The sequence below is a fragment of the Protopterus annectens genome, chromosome 5.part0 (assembly GCF_019279795.1).
Source record: "Protopterus annectens isolate FY-2018-M chromosome 5.part0, PAN1.0, whole genome shotgun sequence".
Taxonomy (NCBI): Eukaryota; Metazoa; Chordata; order Ceratodontiformes; family Protopteridae; genus Protopterus; species Protopterus annectens.
This window is the reverse complement of record NC_056735.1, coordinates 97123350-97143531: the sequence shown is the minus strand read 5'-3', so window position 1 is coordinate 97143531 and position 20182 is coordinate 97123350.

Genomic DNA, 20182 nt, shown 5'->3' with positions numbered 1-20182 from the left:
ACAGAACAGATTCACATGAAGGCAAGGCATCTGTGGTCAGCAGTGGTAAGATGCTTCACATTCACCAAATGCACAGATATTGGCAACATTGTTGCAGACAGTTTAGGTGCAGGTACCCCCCCCCCATTCTCCTACACAAGTGGAATTAGTTATCACAGATGACTGTAACCTCCCTATCATCTCACATGTCCGGGTGAGGGCCACCCTCAACATTGCAGAACACACAGCATCACTGTTACAAAATGGTATCCCTGAATGTGTGATACGTTCACCTCTAGAGGACGTAGCACCACATTACAGACTGATATTAAACCCTGGCCATACTACAGGATATGTACCTGAACAGTGCCATACATACACAGTGGTCCCACACCAATGAGGAGGAACCTCTACTGACCCTGGGAACTACTGCATCATATGCATAACTGGCCTTGTGTTCTAAGCTATGGAAGTTTTAAGTATGGAAGACATGTACAGCAATATTACATATGTATATATATCAGGACTATGTACACACAACCTATCTCATGGACATACCTATAGATAGTGAACTATGATACATTTGGAGGTTTCACAGTAAACACAGTATTAACCTGCTACTTTGCATTACCTGTGTTTGTGTCAGCTGTTGTTGTGTCACTGGTGCTACTTGCTGTTTGCTGCTGCTGCTGCTGGTTTTGTTGCTGTGATGATGCAGTTTTTTTATCACTGCCTTTATTGCTTTATTTCTTTCTTTCTTTCTCTTTCTCTCTCTCTCTCTCTCTCTCTCTCTCTTTCTCTGTTGGTTTGGTGCAATGAATGCATTGCATGTGTGGAGTGTTAGTACTGGATGCTTTTGTAGGTATCTGCATAGGTCCATGTGATGGCCTCTGCACCAATTGTAAGGCAGCATTTGCTAATTGCATGCAGCCAGTTGTGTACTGATTGCATGTCTCACTGTGAGTTCAGGACAGTGCTATAAAAGGGTATGTGAGATAGGCATTGCCCTTTCAGATTGTAAGGGCGTGGACCATGCTGGTATGCTGTCGACAGTGTTCTGTGAGTGTGAAGGTTAGTAAGTCTCTCATGATTCATGCTGTGTTGTAAATTCAGGTTGCTGCATTTCTCTCACCTGTTCCCTGTAGTGAGTGTGTATGCATACTGACACCTACAACTATATTTCCATATGTATTAATATATATATATTTATATATATATATATATATATATATATATATATATATATATATATATATATATATATATATATGTGTGTGTGTGTGTGTGTGTGTGTGTGTGTGTGTGTACATATACATACTTTCATATATGTACATTAGCTTATATTAAGTACAAGCTAACAATTAGCAGGGCTGTTTCTGTTAACACTAAACTAGTATGGGAATCCAGTAATTAGGACAGTAAAAGTCTACCTGACATGCTTTGGGTAGTACACATCCTATATTGCCTTTATCTTCATTCCTACTATTACATGTTATACTTATTTTATCACTATATTCCTGTATGAGAGTCATGGCTTAGTGGTAGGTCATACAGACTATTGTTACAATGGTCTTGTGGTAGGGCCTAATAGTATGCTTTTATTTTGCTTTCAAATTGAGTACAGAGCCAGTCAATCAAAGTGCTGAAGGCACCTTTAAGCAGTTAAAGGGGTTAGTAGGTCTCACAGGAGTCAGGCTGTGTTGTAGATTCTGGTTGCTGTATTTATCTTCACTGTTTCCTGTAGTGAGTGTGTATGAATACTGACACCTGCAACTATATTTCATATGTATCAATATATATATATATATATATATATATATATATATATATATATATATATATATATATATATATATGTGTGTGTGTACATATACATACTTTCATATATGTACATTACCTTACATTATTATGTACAAGCTAACAATTAGCAGGGCTGTTTCTGTTAACACTAAACTAGTATGGGAATCCAGTAATTCGGACATTAAAAATCTACCTGACATGCTTTGGGTAGTATACATCCTATATTGCCTTTATATTGATTCCTACTATTACATGTCATATTTATTTTAGCACTATGTGCTTGTATGAGAGTCATGGCTTAGTGGTAGGGCATACAGACTAGTGTTACCAAGGTCCTGGGTTCGAGACCGACAGTGGGAATTTATTTTTCTTTCGAAATGAGTACAGGGCCTGTCAATCAAAGTGCTAAAGGCACCTTTAAGCAGTTAAAAGGGTAAGTAAGTCTCACAGGAGTCAGGCTGTGTTGTAGATTCTGGTTGCTGCATTTATCTTCACTGTTTCCTGTAGTGAGTATGTATGAATACTGACACCTACAACTATATTTCATATGTATTAATATATATATATATATATATATATATATATAGATATATATATGTGTACATATACATACTTTCATATATGTACATTACCTTACATTATTATGTACAAGCGAACAGTTAGCAGGGCTGTTTCTGTTAACACTAAACTAGTATGGGAATCCAGTAATTCAGACATTAAAAATCTACCTGACATGCTTTGGGTAGTACACATCCTATATTGCCTTTATATTGATTCCTACTATTACATGTTATATGTATTTTAGCACTATGCTCTTGTATGAGAGTCATGGCTTAGTGGTAGGTCATACAGACTACTGTTACCAAAGTCCTGGGTTCAAGACTGACAGTGGAAATTTATTTTTCTTTCGAAATGAGTATAGGACCTGTCAATCAAAAGTGCTAAAGGCACTTTTAAGCACTTAAAACCAGGTCTGTGCTCGTTTGCGTGGAGCTCACGCATGCGCACCGGCGGTGAGGTCCGCTAACACACGTGCACACCCGCGCTATTTTCTTTGAAAGAAAAGAAAAAGGGGTGACAGGAAAGTGGTGAAAAAGGGGTCACAAAGAGGGTAATACAGTAGGGAAACAAGCTTGGGATTTGCAGGAGGGATGTAGGTAAGGCCCATAGCTGCCCATGTCTTTCTCAGCAACAGCTGTGCATTTGTATGTAATTTGGTGTGACATTTGAAACCTTCCACCCCTGAGAGAGGTGTCAGGACAACATTAATACCTGTTGTACAGCCAATTGTAATTAACAGTTTCAATGTCCAGCGGACATGTGTGCAACATGGACAGCTATGTATGGGGCATAATTTTTTTGTGGGTACAGAGTGCCCCCCCCTTTTTTTTTCAGGTGAGAGTGGTATGTCAGGTGAAGGTAGTCGGTATAGCTGGGGAGGTAGGTTGGGTAGGTTAACAGACAAGACAGACAAGATGCATACAGGGGCGGTGTATGACACATGTGGGGGGGGTTACACAATTGACGGGGACGGAGGTTGGGATATCCAGGGCACATGAGCCCACAGATGGCAACAGTGGAACTGATATCCCCACCCATAGGCAGTTGCCACTGTTCCTTCACAGCCCAGGACGGGGCTGTGCTGGGGGCTGTGCAGGCGGGACAAAGGGCATGCCCGTAAGCTGTGCCACCCGGGCCTCAAGCTGGCATAGGGGCCCAAGAACAGAGTCTTGAATCTCCCTTCGCACCACAGACCGGACACCTAGGAGGGTGAGTGGACGGGCTCCTCTGGCCATGCTTGCAGAGGGGGGACAGGCCCCATCCTCTGCAGCCCTTCCACCCGAAGGTGGCACAGGCCCCCCCGAGGAGGGTCCAGCCTGGGCACTAGTGCCAGGTGCAATCGCCAGATGAGGTGGGAGAGGTGGGTCCACTGGGACCCGCCTTCCCAAGCGTTCTAGGTTTGTGAGTATGTTATGTTAGTTTGGGTTAGTAGCATATTATTCCATTCAAATTAGTTGTAACAGCATGCATTGGTATTCCCATTAAACAAACACCCAGATATTAACACAATTGAACAACAGGCATATCAATATCACATGCATTATTTGAACAGAAATACACAATCAAACAACATGCAGGGTTGATTAATGGCAACAGGCCATCAGGTTTGCAGGTATGAACAGGGGACATGCAACAACAGACATGCATATATTTTTGAAACAACAGGACAAATGTCCATGGTAATGAAATGTTCACATACCAATATTTAGTGAGTTTTTTTAATTTGCAATTATAGGGTGGGGTGGAGAAAGAAAATTTTGACACATTCATAAATTATACATTGATATACATTTGTAATAGAAACACAATTAACTTGTGGGTGATAGTTTTCAAATGATTTTTAATTGACTGTCATGCTAGACCTGTTACAGATACATCACTATCCTAGTTATTTTGAATTTGATCGGATACATCATCCTGCTACATTTTGATGACAGGGCAGGGGACAACTATGGATGTTTAGTATGTCAGACAATCATTTATTCTATCTGAAAATTGTTGACTGTGATCACCATATACAGATTTTGGCTTAAACATTCAAGATAAGATTCAGACACACTGAAATCAGTTTGGGATGTTAATTTTTAATTCCCACATGCATTTAGTTCTGTAGAACCACACTGAGGCTTATATATTCAGGAGTTATTACTACTTTATTTATTGATACATGACCCTTTCTGTCACTCTCACACATTCTGCTATTTCACAGTTCAGGTTGGTACTTCTAGGCTTTGTTCACATATTAGACCTGTGGTGATTCAAACACTTTCCAGCAGCCTCACTTCTGTCATGATTCAGCATTTCAACAGGGGATATATCTCACATGTGATTAACTCAGCTTCTGAAGCTGTACTCTTGAGACTACTGCAGGTTATACTACATTTAATTAATGATGGGACATCTGTATTACAGAACTATTTATTTCTATCAATTATATTTCCAGTTTCACTTACATACTGATGAACTTCATGCAGCCATACCTGCACACTTTCACTTGTTGCTTGCACATTCAATTACTTTTAATGAATACACTGCAGTGTTCTGCTAAGTGCTACACTATAATATTTATTTACAAGTACTAGGTGGGGTTACTAACCTGCATGGTGGCGCAGCCGCACCAGCCTGCTGTCATGTGCCCTGCGATTTGCAGAGTGGACACCTGCAGCTGTAATACAAAACAAGTAATATTGGAATACACATCTCCATGATATCAGCTAGTTGAATTCCTTACATACATAAGTAAAATGTAACTTACTCAGTAGTGGGGCAATGGGCATATCCCGGGCCTCCTGGATCCATTGGGTCAACTGGTCCTGTTTGCATCGCTTCAGGTCTGCATGGTGGTGATGGACCTGCTCACTGGTACGTGGAATCCCAGTAGCACTGGTGAGATCATGAGCCAACTGGTCCCATGCCTCCACCCTGTATGCTCCCCATGAGACCTGGCCCTGCATGAGTTGGGCCTCATGATGATGAACTAGGAGCCAGACCATGTATCTGGACTCCTCAATGCCCCACCTCTGTGCTCGAAAGCAACGTCCCTCTCCTACTCCACTCATTCTGCCTGCAGGTCTATTCTACAATCGTTTATGCTGTGTATTCCCGCCTATGGGGCTTATATATGCCGATTTTCCCTCACATTTGTATGATTGGCCGTTTTGGAATTGTATAAACTTCACAGAAACTGCTTTATCATGCTCCATTTTGGATTACATCCTATATATATGCTATTTCTGCATTTCAAAGTACTGCTGTTATGGCTTAGTAGTTTAGTACCTTGACTCTAGTGCATGGTATCCTGCGTTCGAATCTTACCACTGATTTTTAAGTTTTATGACTGTCTAGACAGGCTGAGGGGTGTGTCTGTGTAAAGGCACTTTTGATACAGCTTGCTTAACGTTGCCCAGCGGTTAGCTTGTGGGCACGGCACGCACCTCCGCGCAAACGGTGTGCGCTGGGTTAAACCTTAATCGGCTATTATCACACATGTTAAGCTAAGCACAGCTAGTTGCACACAGTTTGAGCCTGTTAAACCAGTGCTTAGCTACGGGCAAGCAATTTGCAGCCTTTGAAACACTACTCAGCTACGGGCACTCTGTCTCACCTTGTTTGACAGCAGCTTAGCTATCAGTACATTTCTAAATATTTTTATTATTGTATTACTTGAAAATATATGATCCATTTCATTCCATTTTACAAAAGGAAATACTTTTACATTTGTACAATACTGTCAGGGGCCTTTTTAGTGCTTATTTACAAAAAAAAAGGATGCGGTGTGGGCTTGAACCTTGCCTGCCTGCTCTTAAGCTGAAAACTCTACTGCTATGTTATTACTTCTTGGCTTACTTTGCATATTTAGTTCTTATATCCTTTTCCAGTGATTGCTAACTGCAGTTGCGCTAGTAGCACACGAGCGCACGCATTAGCAAACATTTATGGGGTTTTAAAAAAAAATAAACAAGTTTTCATTTTACATTTTATAACATCTGTTCACTTTTTACATTTTACATTGCTGGTCTGTGGGGGCATGTGTTGTGTAGTGTGTTTATTCACATTTCCACGGCCTCTCTCGTGGGTGTTTACTTTCTGCCATTCTAGACTTCTGGGGGCGTGTCTGCTTGCAGGGCTTAGCCTACGGACATGCCCCCTACTGTCTTACACGGACCGTGTAAGAGTTACAGTGTGATTCAGCATGCCTCATGCACCTCATGCATATGCATGACATGCTGACATCACACCGTTTAACTGCAGCCTCCGTGTAAGAGTTATAACTCTTACACGGAAGCTTCCTGAATCCTGCCCAGTGACATTCCAATAAGTGATGTGCTCAGACCTTGCATTGCACATCTCCAATTGATTTCTGATGATATTCTGTGCGGCATTATCACCACTTTGTTATGCATGACTATCTTTTATTCTGTCTGGATCAAAATTCATTGTTATGTAATACTCTCACTTAGCTGTTCTCTTTCTGAGTTAGCACTTTGTTACTACTCTGACTTACAGAGAATTCATCTGTAGGTGGTACTTCTGCATGAATGCTATTTATAAGTGCACTAGGCTTGTTTTATGCTATCCTAACATGGATTTCTCTTTTGGGAGTATGTCTTACAGGTATGTGTTGCAGCAATTATCCATTTTGAAGACACTGCATTGTGTTAGTTTGATGGACCTCTCATGTTTTGGTGTGGTGCTTTATATTTAAGTCAGTTGAATAAAGTTCCCTCTGAATATCACATAAATTAAAATTTTATTAGAATCATAAACATGCAAGTTTGAGTGTGCATTTCTATACATCTATTGATAAGTGTGATTGTCATGCCATTTTCCTCAGCTGCTCTGAATCAGCTGATTTACAGTAAGTGCTCATTGATATAGAATTGTTAATATCTGCATAAACACACACACACACACACACACACACACACACACACACACACACACACACACACGCACACACATGGGCCTACTTCAGTAAACAAAACATTTACTTACCTGACACTGAAGTTTCCCAGATGAAAGCACTGACAACTTCAGAAGACTGACATCTGGAACATTGACTTTGCATGTAAGGTAAGTAACCACTTGGCCATCCTGTTGAACTTTGCCCCTTACCCCTCACGGTAGTGTGATCTCGAAGTTAGTATATTTATTTATGGGGGTGTGGGAGGCAAAGCCCCCAGCATCGGTGGGTTTAGTTTAGTTTCATTAATTGTTTTTGTTTGGGATGGCCAAGTGGTTACTTACCTCGTGTGTGAAGTCGGTGTTCTGGATGTCGGTCTTCTGTAGTTGTTGGTGCTTTCATCTAGGGCAAGTGAGTGTCAGGTAAGTAGAAGTTCGGTCTACCAAAGTAGGCCCATATAGACACATATCAGTGGCATAGTAAGACAGGCGATGTCCAATCATCCTCTGGAATCCAAAGTAAGCAGGAACGGTATAAAACTGTGCAAAAAGCAATTTATTTCAAGAATTCTAGGCTATACATCCAAGAAAATAGTCTGGTATGACCAGTACATAACAAACTGGTTTCACCCACTGGCATCATCAGTGTAAACTGGGTTACTATGCCAACTTGATTTAAAAGGACTCAAATTAGAGGAACAGTGTCTAATAAGGCAGCAACATTAATTCACATAGATGAACAATAAAATAACAACATTATATAATAAATACTAAATAAACACTAAATCTTCCGATATTCATTTAAGCCTGGTCTAAATGAAGCACTTAGATTAATAATTCACATATCCTTATGATCCAACAAGTTATGCTTGGATAAAACATATAAACCATCACCAACAGCCATTTCAATACCGACAAAAATAAAATGGACAGAAACATGTTCACATTTATGGTTATATAAAGCACTAGAAGGGTGCTTACAATTTGTATCACTAAGATGTTTCACAATACGTTGTTTCAGAGGTCTGGAAGTCTGGCCCACATAAAATGCACCACACTGGCATTTTGCCATATAAACCACCCATTCAGTGGTGCATGGGATTAAGTGCCTAATTTGGTAGACCCTAGAAGTGTTAATGGATGTGAAAGATTTAGTTCCAGGCATCACTTTGCAATATTCACTATTATCACAAAAGGTACTGCCAACAAGACCATTCAATGTTATATTAACTTTCAAATTATTATTTTTCATAAACCAAGAAAAATGTTCACCAAGGCTTTTTCCCTTTCTAAAACCAAAACGACAATGGTCTTCAAAACATTGTTCAGATAAAGGATCCCTCTTCAAAAGATGTCAAAATGTATTGATAATCTCTCAGATTTTAAAGGTATTAGTACCATATGTTGGAATGGGCAGCCATAGCGATGCAGCAGTTAGCATTGTCGCCTCACAGCAAGATGTTCTCCTGTTCAATCCTTGGCTGAGGTGCCTTCTGTGCAGAGTCTACATGTCCTCCCTGTGGTCACGTGGGTTTCCTCCGGGTGCTCCGGTTTCATCCCAAAGACATGCTGTAGGTGGATTGGACACTCTAAATTGGCCCTAGGTGTGAGTGTGTGCATGTGTGTGCCTTCTGTGGAAGGTTGGGCACTGGGCTGGCAACTTGACACTGTAAAAACGCCACTGCCAATCGTGAGCGGACAAGTGATCCGCTGTGGCAACCCCTAACCGGGAAAAAGCTGAAAGAAGAAGAAGTACCATATGTTGAAATAATTCTCAAATTAGAGGCACTATTAAGCCCACTATGATTTGTATGGCCAGACTGTAAAAGCTCATCTCTAGATCTACTAAAGGCTTCTTTTTTGGCTCTAAAAATACATGATCTCTTATACCCCCTATTAACAAAATGAGTTGCCATTTTATCAGCTCCTTTTTCAAATTCATCCTAAGAACTGCAGATTTTTCTCAGCCTCAAAATTTGTGCCTTCAGAATACTATTAGTGATATGTTTAGGAAGGCAACTATTAGTCTCCAGTAAAGAATTTCTGGTAAAAGGATTTCTATAAAGGTTTGTGGCAACAGTCCCATCTATAAGTTTAGTAACATTAACATCCAAAAATTCAATATTAAAAAAAAAAAACAAAAAAAAAAAACAAACCATACATATCATGATTAAGGTAATCAAGAAATCTATGCTACAAATCCTTAGTATAAGACCAAACACACCAACAATCATCCAAATACCATTGCCACATAATCAAATGTCATTTGAAACAGTTATTATCATCATAAATCAAAAGCACATCAACATATCCCATGAATAGATCAGCATAAATGGGTGCAAAAGTAGACCCCACTGCCATGCCTTTCATCTGCAGATAGTTCTGTTTTTTATAATAAAAGACATTGTATTCTAGGGCAATCCCCAAAAGCTTCAAAAGAAATTCAATACGTGAATTGGAATACATTCTGGGTGTATCAGCATGTGTGTGTGTGTGTGTGTGTGTGTGTGTGTGTGTGTGTGTGTGTGTGTGTGTGTGTGTGTGTGTGTGTGTGTGTGTATTGTTAGACAGATATATTCCCAGGGTAAGTAATCACTCATACCAAAACTAATGAAAATAAAACCGCACCATCCATAACCTACCCAGGTGGAACACTAAGGCTCTCACCGCCCCAACTAAATATACCAACTCCATGTTCATGCTATAGTTGGGAAAAGGGCAAAATTCAGCTTGTTGGCCAACAGGTTACTTGCTGGGGCAATGGATTCACTGTTCCGTTTGTTCACTGCAGTCAGGTCACTATGCTTTTGTCTCAACGATTTGGTCTTCCAAATTGTGGGCTTTCAATGTTTTCAGGTAGACCCATATACATACATATATATATATATATATATATATATATATATATATATATATAAATTAATATATATAGATATAGATATAAATGTACGCACACATAAATAGATAAAAAGTAGCTTATATATATATATATATATATATATATATATATATATATATATATATATATATATATATAAATGTAGCATTTTATATATAAATATAGCACTTTCTAACTCATATATTGGTCTACAGCTATCTCTCTCTCTATATATACATGTATATATATTTTATATATATTTTTGTAAATACACACACACACACACACACACACACACACACACACACACACACACACACCTAGATACAGATATAAGTAAAATGCATAAAGTGCATATACACAAGTATGAATACACCAAAAAACACCCGTCTCTGTCTGTCTCTGTTTGTTATGGTCTCTCTCTGTCTATATCTTTGTGTGTGTATGTGTGTGTGTGTGTGTGTGTGTGTGTGTGTGTGTGCGTGTGCGCGTGTGTGAGTGTGTGTGTGTGTGTGTGTGTGTGTGTGTGTGTGTGTGTGTGTATACACATTGCAGAAATGCTCAAACAATTTTTCTGAGAGATTCTTGAGTGTCAATGAAGAATGGCAATTGACAGTATTATGATTACATGAAAAAAGGTGATAGGAGATAAGGAAATGATGGATTTGTTCACAAACTTTGTTCTGCACTATAGTAAATGTATTGCTATTAGTTTAAATATTACTTCAAAATAGCTTTACAAGCCTACACTCTGCATATATATGTATATATCATGACCCCAGCTCAAGAACAGAAAATAAGTTGTCTTTCTATCCACAATATTATACACAGAATGAGTATGTTAAAAACTGGAATATATATTGGTAAGATTGAATGCAAATAGAGTGTGATTAAAGGATAAAAAGTTGGGGTCCGAGGGCATTGATAAAAATAAATATATGCAAAATGCAAGATAAGACATGCTTAAAAGGTACTACAACTACAAACATCAAAATATTTGTGATTAAAATGACAGATTAACAGGTTGAGAACAGTTTATTAAATATATTGTATTAATCATGATATGGGATGGTAGGTTACATAAGCCTTAACCCGGAAACAGCTGCATGCAGAGTCATTAAAGACATGCCCTGGATTTAATAAAATCAATGTAGGTACCGTGTAGAGCCTAAACAGAATGTATCCATGTACATGGCTATGGTTCCTCCTCAGCATCGCACCATGCATATTAATGATGGGGCACTGCTGAGAGAGAACATAGGAACAGGGATATTGAATCAGTGTAGGGAGAAGTCTAGCTGCTACTCATGGTTGTAGATGCCTGGACAGATGCTATATACATGGTGAGGCTCCTTGTAATGCTTTTAGCATGTAATTTATATTTAATTTGTTTCTTCTTCTTAGTTTTATTATTTTTTATATTTAATTAGTTTCTTATTCTTAGTCTTTTTTAATTTTTTCTTGTATGTTTTGCCAAGCTGTGTTTACATATAGATAGCTGACACCTGCCAGATATCTAAAAATAGAAATTGGATATAATTAATTATCACAATTAATTTCTCTTTTCATTTTAGCAATGCTGCATGGTACTAAGCAATGATTAAACATTCTAAGCAGTGCTTAAACTGTTAATGGCTGTCTATGTTTGTGCAGTGCTAAGCTGTGCTAAAACCATGGTTATGTGAGTTTCTGCAGTGCTTAGCTGTGCTTAGCTGGTTTGTGTCCTGCTAAGCAACACTGCACTTTTATGAATTTTGCTCAATGACGTGTAAGGGTGGGAAAACAGCTTATATTAAGCAAAATAGGTGGGAATTCTTCATCAGTTATTGGAGTTCAATTGACTGCTGATATGGCTGGCAGTTCTGGAGAAGGTGTATGCTTTTGGGTGCAGAGATGGGGCATTCAGGAGTCCAGGGTCTTTGTTTTGCTCCTTGTTAAAAACCATGAGCTCAGGCTGCTGCAGGATAGGCATCAGAGCTCAAAGTGTAAGATGCAGGCCTGGGACTGTGTGGCCAGGGAACATACTAGTGCTGCTGGTATCCTCCACACAGGTGAGCAGTGTAGTCTCCATTATGATGACCTGAAAAGGAGAAAGAGGGGAATCTTGGACACTTGGGTCCAAGGGGTACATGATGGGAATGTCCTGCAAATAGGTAAGTCTGTTGTCCATTTTCTTACCAAAATGCAAGCTGAATGTCTGCAAAACTGGTATGCATAATTGTGTGCTTCTCTCCCACCACCTGCAGCTGAGCGGACTAGCAATGTCGAGTCCCATGGTGGGCGGTTAGCCATGTTGCACTGTGAGTGTGGTGAGTACAGATTTATAATGCTAACTGTAATGCAATAAACAAAAAAGATAAAGTAGTTATTGCAAAAAAAATTATACACAAGTACAACTGTAGTGCAATAAATGGACAATAACAACTGTATTGCAATAAACAATAAATCATACCAGTAACAGTAAACAAAATGGTGTACAGCAGGATTGTGTTGTCATAACTATTGCAGTAGAGCTGTATACACTGCTTGTCTATGGTAAGATAGTTGCAGTCAAGAGTAATATTGTAATAGCTGTAAAATGCTAAACTAATGGCCTGAAAACTATATTGCTTAACTCATTGTACAGTTTAAGGTTGTCTCCAGGCCAATATCTGTCATACATAATGCTCTCTGTACCTCCTACTTCAGGTAGTAAAGGTATATGGGTGAGGTAGCCCACTCTATGGGCAGATATTGTGTGTGTACTTCACAGAAATATATCAGCAATACCAATAAATTGTGAAAAAGCAATGTTGATTTCTAAATAAAGCTGTTATATGTCCAGTACGGCTGTATTCTTTGCATGTCTGTACTAAGTTGCTGCAGTGAATTATCACAGTATTTGCAGATGTCCCCTGCAGTCACAGCTATTGGGTTCTATTCCAATGCCTACCAACTAAGTCATGACAGCTGTCTAGGTTATGTACTGTACACAAACATGTCTCTCAAGTGTCACAATTTCTCATACTGTAATTACTACTGTGTAATCTGTCTATCACAAGATTGCCACACAAGTAATTACCTGGAATGCAATGAATCACCAAATCTGCTTACAGAACACCTTGGTAGTTATTAACTTCCACATTAATGTGGAAGTGTTCTGTGTAGTTGTTTACCTGCATTTGTTATTGCTTGGCCAATACTGTTATATGGAAACAGCTTGAGAGGTATATATGTACTACATCAGCTGTAGATTTGTAGTTACAGTACACAAAACTGACAATACACACCTGTACAGTATATACATCAGTGTTGTCAGGCATATAATCTGCAGTGTCACTGATGGACTGTTTTACTTTCTCTCCCCAACCCTTATTTTCATTTATTTATTATTGTTATTTATTATTATGGTTTAATATTAACATATTTTATTAAAATAACTATATTGTGGGAAATGTTTTGTATTATTATGTGGTATTATGATTCAATATTAACATATCCTGTTAAATTAACTGTGTTGTTGGCCTTATGTTTAATTCTTACTGGCATGCTGTTAACATACTGACTGTTAATGTTATTTAATGTTGTGTTACACATAATATACATTGATATGTATTTGGGTTATTTAAAATGATGTTCCATGCTGTCAATACTAACAAAGGTTTGTTTATAACTAAACTTAAGTTATTGCTATACCTCATTTAGCACAGCACATCAAGCTGGCTGGTCCACATACCTTGCCTCAGTCGGCCGTGGCACTGAGTCACAGAACGTCTGGAACCCAGACTGGTGGTGCCCCCTCCACTGACCCTGCACTACCCGTGGTGTCAGGTAGTACTGCTCCATGGGACAGGGCCCAGCCCCCCATGGGAGTGGTGGTGGAGGGGGAGTAGTCACCTGTGATAAGCTGCTTGTTCTGGTGTGCAGGATAGTGTTCCGTGGCTTTGACCACTTCCTGTGCTGGACTGAGGGCATTCTGGCTGATCTGGTGAGGCAGCCTTGCCCCGGTGCCCAGCCTCCACCACTGCCACCATCGATGCAGTGATGGAGCAATACTGACAGTCCCATGGGTGGGGACATGAGTCATGCTGCTGCCTTGTGGAGGCCCATGGGACCTGGATTCCACAATACCATCCCTATCCAAGGTGTTCACCCCCTTAATGTGTCATATACTGCTCCTGTCTGCTGTCTTGTCTGCCTTGTCTAGCTTGTCTGTCTGCAAATGCATCCTCACCTACTGAACTTACCTCCCCCACATGTACCTATGTCCCATCCCCAACATTACATTCCTACCTTAAAAAAAAAGGGCACCTGTCCTTCCCAAAAAATCATCCCATACATAGCTCTCCATTTTGCACATGTGTCCACTGGACACATGTCATTTGGCCCAATTGGCTTGGCAATGCATTGTCCTCACCACACTCCTGGGGTTGGAGTTCAAAGTCATGTACAAATTCTGTCAAAGTGCACAGTTGTTGCTGTACAAGAAATGGATATTTATGGTTCTCTCCTACACCCTTCCTGCAGATCCCTACCTGCCTTCCACTATGTTTTCCCCCTGGTTGCACCCCATTTCATCACTTTCCTATCTCCCCCTTTTTCTTTTCTTTATATTGTTTTAACGCAGTGCTGCATGGTGCTCTGCATCATGTAGCGCCACTATGCTCAGCTAAATAGAGCTATATTGACTTTATATGTGATTATACAATTGTGAGACACATGTACAAAATAAACACCTCTCCCATGTTTCAACCCCAAGACCATCGCACCTGCAGCCCACTGCGTTAACCCACCACTCCACAGAACTATTAATTGAAATGGATGGTTTGAACAAAGCATTTTACTTACCAAATACAGTCATTAGGCATGTTTTATAGGAGCTGTGCACTGCACTGCACCATGCAAACTGGAATAAAAAGTAATGAAAAAATGGGTGTGTACCTTGGACTCTGGTACAATAGTGTACCACTAGACAGCCAAAGATATGATTATGGATGTAAGTGAGGCCTGTGATAGGAAGTAAATGTGGCCTTTTACCAGCAACATGTAGAAAGACATCTGCTAAGGCATCATTGGCAAAGTACATGTACAACTGTGACCTTGGTGCAGAAATACAGCTATATAAAGCCATGCACATGCTGATGGATGTGGAAAATGTTTGGCACAGCCTGTATATGTGCACATATCTCTTGAAAATGCACATACTTTAGCAGTGACTCAGTAACTCAGTCTGTTAAATGCCTTGCATGTAGTACATTTTGCCATACACAGTCCTGGGTTCAAATCCTGTGTTGTGCTGCATTTCAATTACATTAATGTGAAGACAGCAATTAATGAATTTCTCATGCACTCTTTATCCACACAAAGCATTGCAAACGTAATAACTGCTTTTCAGTGCTGGAAGTCACAGGCCTGCAGGTAGGGACACACTTCACATATCCATATAGTATAAGTATATGTTGCCTAGTACTCTGTTAGTTACGCAGTTGCCTAACATACATACCATAAGCACATACCTTAATTGGAGTGTAAAGGTACTCTCACCCTGGCTGCGCATCTACAACAAGGCTGACACAATTGACACAGGTACAAATGCAGCTTGTTCTCCACCAAAGTGTTCATACCCTCTGCCTATGTCTATTACCTGCAGCAGCTGCTGCAACCTGTGGTACACACAGTTTTATGTAAAAGTTTCTGCTACAAACCTACCCACTGTGATAACATAGTTTCCTCACCCCAGTAATGTCCATCTTAACAACTAAGAAAGGGGCCCAGGTTTACATGAAGGCCTCAGATATTGCACTGTGGTTATATGTCTCTGGCTAATGATAGTACAATTCAGATGTTGAAGCTGCAATTAACATATCAGAGTCACAGACTGGTATAGAGGCAATTACCTGCTTATTAGAATCATGTTCAATCTGTAAGCAGCTGGCTATGGGAAAACATTCTGTATGAGACTTTCTCACATAGAGCACACTTTTGTGAAACATTGCCAGGCCTACACTTTAACAGGAGTACTGCACTCTAGCAGGAGTGTAATTGTTCTCTGTGTATAACAGGATGCAGATGGGAGGATGGCGGTATGGGGAATAGTGATTACAGCAGTAAAACTTTGTTACATCTATGGTAATTACATGCCATTGATAGGGATTACAGCAGTAAGCCTGTCTCAGATCTATGGTGATGACATTTCATTGATAAGGATTACAGCAGTAAACCTGTGTTAGATCTATGGTGATGACATATCATTGGTAGGGATTACAGCAGTAAGCCTGTCTTAGATCTATGGTAATAACATGTCATTGATAGGGATTACACCAGTAAGCCTGTCTCATATCTATGGTGATGACATGTTATTGATAGGGATAACAGCAGTAAGCCTGGGTGAGATCTATGGTAATGACATATCACTGATAGGGATTACAGCAGTAAACCTGTCTCAGATCTATGGTGATGACATGTCATTGATAAGGATTACAGCAGTAAGACTATGTTAGATCTATGATGATGACATGTCATTGGTAGGGATTACAGCAGTATGCCTGTCTTAGATCTATGGTAATGACATGTCATTGATAGGGAATACAGCAGTAAGCCTGTGTTAGATCTATGGTGATGACATGTCACTGAGAGGGATTACAGCAATAAGCCAGTATTAGATTTATGGTGATGACATGTCATTGATAGGGATTACAGCAGTAAGCATGTGTTAGATCAATAGTGATGACATGGTATTGATAGAGATTACAGCAGTGAGCCTGTCTCAGATCTATGGCGATGACATGTCATTGTCTTAGATCTATGGTGATGCCAAGTCATCGATTGGGATTACAGCAGTAAGCCTGTCTTAGATCTATGGTGATGATATGTCATTGATAGGGATTACAGCAGTAAGCCAGTGCTAGATCTATGGTGATGACATGTTACTGATAGTGATTACAGCAGTAGGCCTGTCTCAGATTTATGGTAATGATTTGTCATTGTCGTAGATCTATGTTGATGACATGTCACTGATAGTGATTATAGAAGTAAGTCTGTCTCAGATCTATGGTGACGACATATCATTGATGGGGATTACAGTAGTAAGCCAGTCTCAGATATATGGTGATGACATGACAATGATAGGGATTACAGCAGAAAGCCTGTCTTAGATCTATGGTGATGACATGTAATTGATAGGGAATAGAGCAGTAAGCCTGTCTCAGATCTATGGTAATGACATGCCATTGATAGGGATTACAGCAGTAAGCCTGTCTTAGATCTATGGTGATGACATGTCATTGATAGGGATCACAGCAGTAAACCTGTCTCAGATCAATGGTGATGACGTGTCATTGATAGGGATTACAGCAATAAACCTGTGTTAGATCTATAGTGATGACATGTCATTGATAGGGATTACAGCAGTGAATTTGTCTCAGATCTATGGTGATGACATGTCATTGATAAGGATTACATCAGTAAGCCTGTCTTAGATCTATGGTGATGACATCTCGTTCATAGGGATTCCATCAGTAAGCCTGTCTTAGATCTATGGTGCTGACATGTCATTGATAGGGATTAAAGCAGTAAGCTTGTGTTAGATCTATGGCAATGACATGTCATTGATAGGGATTACATCAGTAAGCCTGTCTCAGATATGTGGTAATGACATGTCATTGATAGGGATTACAGCAGTAAGCCTGTCTCAGATCTATGGTGATGACATGTCATTGATAGGAATTACAGCAGTAAGCCTGTCTTAGATCTATGATGATGACATGTCATTGATATGGATCAAAGCAATAAGCCTGTCTCAGATCTATGGTGACGAAATGTCATTGATAGGGATTACAGCAGTAAGCCTATGTTAGATCTATAGTGATGACATGTCATTGATAGGGATTACAGCAGTAAGCCAGTCTCAGATCTATGGTGATGACATGTCATTGATAGGGATTACATCAGTAAGCCTGTCTTAGATCTATGGTGATGACATTTCATTGATAGGGATTACAGTAGTAAGCCTGTCTCAGATATATGGTGATGACATGTCATTGATAGGGATTACAGCAGTAAGCCTGTCTTAGATCTATGGCGATGACATGTCATTGATAGGGATCACAGCAGTAAACCTGTCTCAAATCTATGGTGATGTCATGTCATTGCTAGGATAGGGATTATAGCAGTAAGCCTGTCTTAGATCTATGGTAATGACATGTCATTGGTACTGATTACAGCAGTAAATATGTGTTAGATCTATGGTGATGACACATCATTGATAGGGATTACAGCAGTAAGCCTGTGTTAGATCTATGGTAATGACATGTCATTGATAGGGATTACAGCAGTAAGCATGTGTTAGATCTATGGTAATGACATGTCATTGATAGGGATTACAGTAGTAAGCCTGTGTTATATCTATGGTGATGATATGACATTGATAGTGATTACAGCAGTAAGCCTGTCTTAGATCTAATGTGATGACATGTCATTGATAGGGATTACAGCAGTAAGCATGTGTTAGATCTATGGTAATGACATGGCAGTGACAGGGATTACAGCAGTAAACCTGTCTTAGATCTATGGTGATGATATGTCATTGATAGGGATTACAGTAGTAAGCCTGTCTTAGATCTAATGTGATGACATGTCATTGATAGGGATTACAGTAGTAAGCCTGCATTAGATCTATGGTGATGACATGTCAGTGACAGGGATTACAGCAGTAAGCCTGTCTTAGATCTATGCTGATGATATGTCATTGATAGGGATTACAGTAGTAAGCCTGTCTTAGATCTATGGTGATGACATGTCATTGATAGGGATTACAGTAGTAAGCCTGTTTTAGATCGATGGTGATGACATGTCATTGATAGGGATTCCAGCAGTATGCCTATCTTAGATCTATGGTGATGACATGTCATTGATAGGGATTACAGCAGTAAGCATGTGTTAGATCTATGGTGATGACATGTCATTGATAGGGATTACAGCAGTAAGCCTGCTCAGATGTATGGTGATGACATGTTATTGATAGGGATAACAGTAGTAAGCCTGTCTCAGATGTATGGTGATGACATGTCATTGATAGGGATTACAGCAGTAAGCATGTCTTAGATCTATAGTGATGAAATGTCATTGATAGGGATCACAGCAGTAAGCCTGTTGTAGGTCTATGTTGATGTCATGTCATTGATAGGGGTTACAGCAGTAAGCCTGTCTCAGATATATGGTGATGACATGTTATTGATAGGGATTACAGCAGTAAACCTGTTTGATATATGGTAATGAAATTTCATTGATAGGGATTACAGCAGTAAGCCTGTCTCAGATGTATGGTGATAACATGTCATTCATAGGGATTACAACAGTAAGCCTGTCTCAGATCTATGGTGATGTCATGTCATTGATTGGGATTACAGCAGTAAACCTGTCTTAGATCTATGGTAATGACATGTCATTGATAGGGATTACAGCAGTAAACCTGTCTTAGATCTATGGTAATGACATGTTATTGACAGGGATTACAGCAGTAAACCTGTGTTAGATCTATGGTGATGACATGTCATTGATAAAGATTACAGCAGTAAGCCTGTGTTAGATCTATGGTAATGACATGTCGTTGATAGGGATTGCAGTACTAAGCCTGTGTTAGATCTACGGTGAAGATATGTCATTGATAGTGATTACAGCAGTAGGCCTGTCTTAGATCTATGGTGATGACATGTCATTGATAGGGATTACAGCAGTACACCTGTCACAGATCTATGGTATGACATGTCATTGATAGGGATTACAGCAGTAAGCCTGTGTTAGATCTATGGTGATCACATGTCAGTGATAGGGATTACAGCAGTATGCCTGTTTTAGATATATGGTGATGATATGTCATTGATAGGGATTACAGTAGTAAGCCTGTCTTAGATCTATGGTGATGACATGTCATTGATAGGGATTATAGTAGTAAACCCGTCTTAGATCTATGTTGATGACATGTCATTGATAAGGATTACAACATTAAGCCTGTCGCAGATCTATGGTGATGACATGTCATTAATAGTGATTACAGCAGTAATCCTGTCTCAGATCTATGGTTTT